Here is a 9163-nt window from a genome sequence, read left to right as displayed (position 1 = left end):
CAGTATAGTCACTGCGGCGAGCGCAGAATGCATATTATTACGCGACGGTCGTCTTTATGCTTAAAATGTAAAAATTAATTTAAGTGGAAAACTTTGAGTCATAAGTTGGGACATAATATATTTTACATATGTTTTATATTTCTCAGTTTTTGACATTTTGTCTTAATTTCTTTTGATTTTCTAGCTGCTGTATTTATTCCTTCGCTTCTTTCAGTGTTATTTTTTTCTGCAATTGCATAATTTTAACTCTTAACATAAAGTCTAACATTTGGATTCTATGTGGATAACACTCGTTGTTCTGGTCAAACCAATGTTCATCTGCATGCTGGACGTGTTCTATACAAATTTCAAGAAATTTTTTCTTCACATCTTTAAAATGCCAATACTTTTCGTAGCATGAGTTGAGCTTTAAATTGAAGAGCGACAATATTCAAAAATGTATCCGTTGGTCTTGATAGCCATTCAACTTCAGGTCCTTCTTCGTCTTCGTGTTCATATTCACGTAGCTGAATATAGATCTCATTATCGTTTAATCCTTCCATCGGTGTTTTTTTCATATTTGTTTCACGGCAGCTGTCACACTTAGTTTTTTCGTAACCGTAGCGAGCAATGTACCTTGCAAAATATGCAATTGCATTTTCTTCATTGTCCCTGGTAAATTGAAGTTGTTCTCGTCGATCGTATTCATTACTGGATTGTCAGAGTTCTGTTCTGAATACCTAGTAATTTCTTCAAAAACTGTCGCAATGAGATCATCATTACCGTCGTCAATATCCATTTCAATTGGAAAAGTAAGTTCTTCTTGTAATATGAGACAGTGTTAGTTTCAATTTCACGGACTATCGACGTACCATCCGTTAACGAAGAAGTTTCTGGACAAATTACATATTGCCTCTGTTGCTTCCATAAATATATCCGCTTGATAAAATATGGCGTAACGTTAACCGTACCATTCTCGCAGTTGGATTACGGTTGAATCCTCCGCGTCCTCTAACTTTTCCGAATGTATGCTCTACGGAATCCTGGTTGCACAGTGCAGTGGCGAGCTTGAAGTTTGGATACTTTTGTTTGATAGAACGATACATTAATAAAATTGCTCGTAGAGTTGTAATCATTCCATCAAAGCACGGAGGTCTAGCTGGTTATCTTATTGGGAAAAGTACTCCAGTTTGAACACCATTCAATAAAAGACGTTAATATCTCTTCAACTATTGTATTATCATCTGATAACGGTCCCTTTTCTCCTTTCCAATTATTTAAACGATATACATTAATAGCATCTATTACTTTATTCATTTTGTAAGCAAAATCCGCGGATGCTTTCCATGAAGTACTTTTCAATACATTACTTTGGCCTGCTGTCGATATTGCTGCAGCGAATCTTGCACTTAACATTTGAAAAGCTCTTTTGACATTCATGGCTTCAAAATTGTTTGGATAAAAGTGCGTGTAAGTTATGTGGTTCAATAAATTTGAAGTACTTAACTGTTTGTCAAATTGCCACGTTGCAAATAAGTCATGAAAAGACATAATTACTTCTCCATTAATATAAATATATTTATGCGATCTCAATTGGCTAATCAATCGCTTGATAAGATGGGGCCAATCAAAGGAAGCAAAATAAGTTTTATTGTTCAATGAAAAAAACGGTTCTTCTGGTGAAATTTTCCATTGACCGAAAGCTTTTTATTTGGTCCACCTTGGTCACATGTAATCAATTGTACATTTGCCCCTACATTTTTTTATTTTTCTAAACATATCTCGGTGAGTTGAACAATCTCTTTGTGCGTTGAATTTTTTCCTGTCAAAAAGTACGTTACTATTTGTCGCCAAGGATTTTCCGCATTAATACTATCAAGACAAAATAGTAAAACATGTACCGCTGGTTCATTGCTTCGTCCCAGGGGTCCGAGATCTGCTAATCTTTCAATAAGGTCATATTTTACGCTGTATTCTTGAAATTTTTTTATCGACATCTCATCGAATTTTAAACAGCAAGTTGTCTGAGAAGGTGGTAGTTTGGAAATATTTTCTTCAATTTTTGAAAATATATTATCACAGAATCCTGGTCGAATTTCTGTTTCAAAAATCCAATTTCTGACGGAAGATTCTGACGGGAGATTTAATCCAGCCTTTCTAATTCGCGAATATCCACTTGCGGAATAATAAAACATGTGTTTCGCAAGATCTTTTTCTTCTTTCGTATATTCTGATTTTTCCTTGTGCAGTTGAAGTTTTATCATGGTTCTCGCAAGTGGTTTTCGACACTTCTTTCCATCCAAAAATTCATTGACACTGTGTTTGCAAATGTTCTTCTTTTTTAGAGCTTCAGTATGACGACGTTTTAACATAGCAGTGGTATTTTTTTGTTTTCTTTTCTTTTCCATAAGAAGCGTTTTCAATCTCAAATTTTCTTTTTTTAATTTTTCGATTTCAGAGATTTCATCTTTAGTATATATTTTTTTGGAGGCTGACTTTTTTTGCCGTTTTTCTTTTTGGTTTTTCTGAGTGTTCACTGTCATTTCTACTTCTCCCTAAGAGTAATTATCATGAAATAATGGCAATGGATTTCCATTATTGAGCCATTCATCGTCGTCTGCGAATTTATCTCCAAAATTGCAGAAAAGTTTTTTTCCAGAAGGATAACATTTCCTAAGTGTCGTCATTGTTCTTGTAGCAATTTCTTTATTTGTATTCTTGGTGGTTTCCGCAATCTCTACTTGAAAGTCGGTGTAAGTATCGACTTCCATCGGAGTGTATTCTCGATCATTTGTATGGTCAACGACATTTTCTTGTACAATTTCTTCAACAGTTATGGTTTCCTCTGTTGTATTTTTATCATTATCCTCGACAGGAGAAATCCCTGTATCCTTTGGGATCCATGGTATAGGATTTCTTCCAATATGCAACCTTGTACGGCTTTTAAAATCGTGTTTATTAAAGTGATCTGCGCATAATCCTGCTTTTTGAATTGATGCAGGGGACCACTTAAGTCTTAAATTTTCATTACCTGTTTAAGCATAAATGTAGTTTATATACACAAAAAAACATCACGCATTTTCAACACGTTGCGTAAATAAATTTTATTTCATTAATCAAATAACAACAACACACAGATCGACAAATGGTTCGAGGTATTCTAATCACTCTTTTATGAAAGATGAAAAATAATTATAATAAAACGTATTAAATGTATGTGAAAAAATTAGTAAAATTTTTAAAGTAATCTGTATTTTGTACAATTTAGAAATTCAAGAAGCCTGTTTTACGCTTGGAAAAAATATTGATTTTTTTTTAATAATGCTACTTTAATCTGCCATAGAAAGAGCAACGAATTCAAGATTTCACGCTGAAGATACCTCGAGCCATTCGTAGTGGCTCGCAACGGGACAGCAACTCGCGCGCGGATTGAAGCGTCCTGGAGATGACATTTTTTTTTATCAATCTTTAGGTATAACGTATGGTTTCTATAAATTTTTTTCTGCAGAATTCGAATTTGTCGAGAACATAGCCTAACACATATCGTTTTATAGTTATTTCTGTTAGGTTTAACCGAAATAAACCAACACGCAGTGGTATAATTGTACGAATATTTATTAGTACAGAGAATACACGTTCCACCTGGAAAGGCGCGAGACAGAGAGAGAGCCGCGCGTTCCGAAACTCATCGATTACAAGCATAAAGGAGATCGGCAACAATACTGCCAATTTCTCCAGCGGTGTAACTAATCTTACTAGAATAACTGCACTCTTGCACCGATAATTCATTGCCTTTCTTCACACTCACTCTCAATGGATTATTTCATAAAACACAAACAATAAAAAATAAACTGACTCTTTTACAATCATTTAACACGTAGTAATTATCTTAATCTACCATACTACTTACTATGTTCTCTCACTATTCTGTATTAAGGATCTTATCTCTAAACTTTGTAAACAAGTTACCTCCCAGTGGTTTTGTAAATATATCGCCTATCTGTTCACTAGTACATACATATTTAATATTGATAATACCCGCATCTAACTTTTCTTTTATAAAGTACTGTTTAATATCTAAATGCTTGACTCTCCTATTTGCAGGATTATGTGCGATCTTAATGGCTGACTGATTATCTTCGTATAAAGTTATACAATCGACAATAATATCGAACTCCGATAACAATTCCTTGAGCCAGCACGCTTCGCTAGTCGCAGTACTTAGAGCTGTATATTCTGACTCTGTAGTTGATAATGCAACTGACTGTTGCTTCTTTGACGACTATATTACCGTACAATTGAATGCCTTAAAACAATAACCTGTCGTAGATTTTCTATCCTGTGGACTACCTCCCCAATCGCTGTCCACAAAGCCTTCTACAGCACTACGATCATCTCTCTTATACACTAGATTTAAGTCAATCGTACCTTTTATATATCTTAATACATTTTTTAATAGTTTATATAACATTGTACTTGCACATACTACGTTTACGCGAGCGTTACTTTTGTAGTAACTTACGATAATTCGTTCGCGTAAACGGGATTTTGTAGTAACTTACGATAATTTACTCCGCGTAAACGAGTAATATATCGTAAGTTACTACAAAAGTAACGCTCGCGTAAACGTAGTAACAGTCTTGAAATCTACTTAACATTGTAACAGTTGTGCATAAATCAGGTCTAGAACCCATTACAGCATACATAAGACAGCCTATTAGTTTCCTACATTCAGTCTCTATCTCTTTACTTTCTGACGTTGTTCTCTTCAAAGTATCAAATTTAAAATTCTTATCTATAGGTAACGACAAAGGTTTACAATCCGACATACCATATATTTCTAAAATATTTTTCAAGTATTCAGTTTGACTAATTCTGGTTATACCTTTCTTAAGATCCTGCTCTACGTTCATACCTAAGTACTTTGTTATCTTTCCCATGTCTTTCATTTTAAAAAACTTAGATAATGCTTCTTTCAACCTTTTTAACTCAGTATTACTATTTTCAAACAATAAGATGTCATCAATAACATACAACAATCTTTACTTGATTTAACATAGCCTTCTGATATCATTACTTCATCAAACGTTTGGTTCCAATCTTTTGGAGACTTCTAAAGACCGTAAATCGACTTATTTAGTTTACACAAAGTACCGTCTGGAAGTTTTAAATAGACATCTTCTTCGATTTTACTATTAAGAAACGCGTTACATACGTCCATTTGATACACCGGTAAATTCAGTTTTGTAGCTACAGACATAAACACTCTAAACGTATTTAACTTTGCAACAGGAGCATACAGTTCATGAATATCAAAATTATCTTTCTGTTCAAATCCCCTAGCTACTAACTTAGCTTTATACTTAATTTCATTATTACCTAGTCTCTTAATCTTAAATACCCATTTAGTATTTATTGCTTTTTTACCTTCAGGCAACTTATTTACTTTAGTCCATGTGTTGTTCTCAATTAATAACCTTAGTTCCGTATTTACGGCTTCCTTCTATTTTTCCGTATCCTTTCTTTTCAGGGCTTCTGCATAACTCGTTGGTTCGTTATCAAGACTTACGACAAAGCCAGTTTCGTAATCATTAAATCTCTGTGGTTTCCTTACTCGTCTTCCACTCCGAGTTGTACTCGTAGGTGTATCTATCTCTTCATTTGGTGTATTGTACTCTTCAGCACTTTCTCCCTCTGTTTCTTGAATTTCTTCAATCTGAGGTTCACTTGCTTCTTCATCGTCGATATTTTCTTGAATTTCTTCAATCTGAAGTTCACTTGCTTCTTCATCGTCGATACTCTCTTCAACTTGTTCAGATTGTCCATCCTCTAATCGATCCATTATGAGACCATCTTGCAGGCATATACAGTGTTGCCTATCTTCTTTACAGCTTTCCTCTTCCTTTGGTGTAACAAACACTACATCCCGTTTAATCTCTATCTGTTTCTTTTTCTAGGAAATACACTCTGTATTCTTTTGTTGTTTCTCCATAACCTACAAATATTCCTTCCTCTCCCTTGAGGTCCCATTTCTTCCGTTTTTCCTTTGGGATATGTAATAGACTTCTGTACCAAACACCTGTAAATTCTTTAGATCAAAGTCCTTTCCAGTCCACAATTAAAACGGCGTTTTTTCTTGCACTCTGCTTTTACAGGTTCTGTTTAATACGTATACTGATGTATTCACCGCCTCCGCCCACAAGTTTTTGTTCATCCTTTTTGCTTGCATTATGGTACGCGCTGCCTCTACTATTGTCCTCATGTCCCTCTCTGCCTTTCCATTTTGCTCTGGAGAGTAGGAGACAGTTGTTTCATGGATTATACCTTTTTCTTCCAGGAGCTTTTTCACTCTTGTGTTGACAAACTCTCCGCCATTATCAGTTCGTAGTATTTGAATCTTGTTGTGGTGGTCTTTGCAAACTTCAAGAAATGTCTGATCTTCTCTTCTGTTTCTGACTTATGTGACATAAAATATACTGTGCGATAATTGGAGTAGTCATCCTTCAACAGCAGGAAATATCTGGAACCTCTAATTGAAGTTTTCTCCATTGGTCCACACACATCCACATGAATCAGTTCACCCACCTTTGATGTAGATGATTCGCTTCTCTGGAATGGGAGTTTATGCTGCTTCCCTTCCAAGCGTGTTGACCCTTCCTGAAAACTTGATATTATTATTCCTTAATATGTCCTTGACACACTCAAAATTTTGATGTGCCAGCTTTTCATGCCAGTCTTTCAAACTGTACCCTACATTTGCTGATACATTGTTTGAACTATCACATTTAAAATCCATTATATAAAACTTTCCATCACGCGTTGCAATAGCACTTATTTTATTGTCTTTTACGAACTCGCATTTATTACTGTCTGCTTTCATGCTATAACCTTTATTTACCGCGCTTGCCACAGAAAATAAATTCATCTTCAAATCAGGCACATGCAATATGTTCATACAGTCTTAATATAGCACTTTCCATTAAACGCTTTCAATACTATCTGTCCTACACCAACAGCGTCTAATTTTGTTCCGTCACCTATGATCACCACACCAACCTTTTATTTAGCAGCTTGCTGTAGCTCGCAAACAAGGTGCGATCAAAAGTCATGTATTCGCTAGCGCCACTGTCTACCAACCATTTATTGTAACACGCTTGTCCATCACCAACCATGGCTGACACTATAAATGCATTACTCTCCTTCTTATTCTCTGCTTGTTTTTTATTGTCATTGTCACTATTGAACCAACATTCACTTTTCAAGTGTCCCTTTTTATTGCACACATAACAACGCTTCACATTCCGATTATCATTATTTTTACAGTCTTTCTTAAAATGGGTAATTATTCAGTTTACACCCCTCATCTCCGATTTTGATGAACTTAGGCTCAATCGACGCGTTTTTGCACGAAACGAAAGAATCTGGCAGAAAAAAGTGTTGCTCTGTCCCGCAACGCCAGATATTAATCGTTAAAGTTGACAGGAATCAGGTTATGATTCCTGTCATATCGACGACATGTAGCAACATGAACGTGCCCTGCGGCCACATGCGCATGCTCAGTGGTCGCACGCGCATGTAAAACTGCGCCAATTTTAAATGAATCAATCGTGCAGAATAACCAAGCATCTCGATTCAAGCAGTCAGGGCTCACGCTGGGAGTTTCTTTAGTTTAATTATGCATGGGAAACACACACACACACGGGGGGTGCGAGGGGGGGCCTTCGACCCCCCCTTCTCCGCACCCACCCCGCCGGTAGGCAGCGTCGACCTCGCTTTACAACATAAAGAATGTACATGCTAAGTTGTAAAGCGAAATTATAAAGCACATGCATAGAGGGGTGCAAGGGGGCTTACATGCGTAAGCGCACGTGAACAGGAAGGCTTTTCTCCCCTACACCTCCCCCCCATGCATGTACTTTATAATTTCGCTTTACAACTTAGCATGTACTTTATGTTGTAAAGCGAGGTCCACGCTGCCTACCGGCGGGGTGGGTGCGGGAGAGGGGGGCCGAAGGCCCCTTTTCGCACCCCTCCCCGTGTGTGTGTGTGTGTGTGTATGTGTGTGTGTGTGTGTGTGTGTGTGTGTGTGTGTGTGTGCATGCATCTACAATTTAAGACCTAACTGCTTCAATCGAGATGCTTGGTTATTCTGCACGATTGATTCATTTAAAATTAGCGCAGTTTTACATGCGCGTGCGACCACTGAGCATGCGCATGTGGCCGCAGAGGACACGTTCAGTGCAGTTCAGTGCTGCTACATGTCGTCGGTATGACAGGAATCATAACCTGATTCCTGTCAACTTTAACGATTAATATCTCGCGTCGCGGGGCAGAGCGACACTTTTTTTTGCCAGATTCGTTCGTTTCGTGCAAAAACGCGTCGAATAAGCTTAAGTTCATCAAAATTGGACGTGAGGGGTGTAAACTGAATAATTACCTTAAAATGTCCTGATTGTCCACATTTAAAGCACTTTATATTTTTCTTCACTGCTGACATCGCAACACTCTTCTCAGATGTATCCATCTTCGCTTTCAGCCGTTCTTCCTCGACCAACAGTCTCGCTATTAAGTTATCTACTGTCTGTCTTTCTTCTGATGTCGACTTCCATGCTGATACAAAGTGGCCGTATCCCTCAGGCAAGGACATCAAGATCTTTGTCATAACAAATTTGTCTGACATTTCTTCACTCAGCTGTTTCAGTTTACTCTGAAACTCCTGTACTTTTGATATGAATAGCGACATGTCCATACCTTGAGTATATTTCAGTTGAAAAAATTGCTGTTGCACCATATGAATGCTGGTGTCACTTCTCTGCTCGTACAAACTATGCAGCTTTCTCCACATTTCTGCCGCACTTGTGCATGTCAGGACATGCAACATTACAGATTATGACAGTCTTGTAACGATTAGACTTTGAGCTTTGGAATCTTCTTTCAGCCATGATGCTGTCCGCTCTGGTTCTGCCTCTGGTTTTATCCTCGTACCTTCTGCGATCTCGAAAACCCCGAGACCTCGCAGCAATACACCCACCTGGAATTTCCACACATTCCAGTTTTTGGCTCCTTCCAGCTTCACGACGTCCACTGTTGCCGATGTTAACTGATCCATTGTTTCCCGGATCGCCAAGCAGCTCGTTTCGTTTTAACCGACACGCCAACGACAAAATGTCCGCCACGGTTGTTC

The sequence above is a fragment of the Temnothorax americanus genome, unplaced genomic scaffold, assembly GCF_048541705.1.
Source record: "Temnothorax americanus isolate GAGA-0224 unplaced genomic scaffold, ASM4854170v1 Scaffold102, whole genome shotgun sequence".
Lineage (NCBI taxonomy): Eukaryota > Metazoa > Arthropoda > Insecta > Hymenoptera > Formicidae > Temnothorax > Temnothorax americanus.
This window is presented reverse-complemented; position numbering follows the sequence as displayed.